Source organism: Heptranchias perlo, chromosome 19, assembly GCF_035084215.1.
Source record: "Heptranchias perlo isolate sHepPer1 chromosome 19, sHepPer1.hap1, whole genome shotgun sequence".
Taxonomy (NCBI): Eukaryota; Metazoa; Chordata; class Chondrichthyes; order Hexanchiformes; family Hexanchidae; genus Heptranchias; species Heptranchias perlo.
Genome location: NC_090343.1, coordinates 6,390,803 through 6,391,100, shown reverse-complemented (window position 1 = coordinate 6,391,100; position 298 = coordinate 6,390,803).

Here is a 298-nt window from a genome sequence, read left to right as displayed (position 1 = left end):
CCTGGGAGGAAAGGGGCGGGGTGGGGGGGGGTGGTTGGTTGTTAAATCTGAGATTTAGTTCCAGAAAGATTCTTTTTACTAAGTTAGGGCAAACTGTAATCCTTGTTCTACATTCAAGCGACCGATGTTGCAGCCAGTTCATGAATTTCAGAGCAATCCCATTAAAACTGAAGGCTGCTCCCCTTTGTCTCTTGATCAGTGCGAGCAAGCCAGCACTATCCACAGTGTTCTCCACGGTCTCCTCTGTAACACTGAATAAATATTAGAGAGAAATTGAGACCAATTCCCCACTATATGT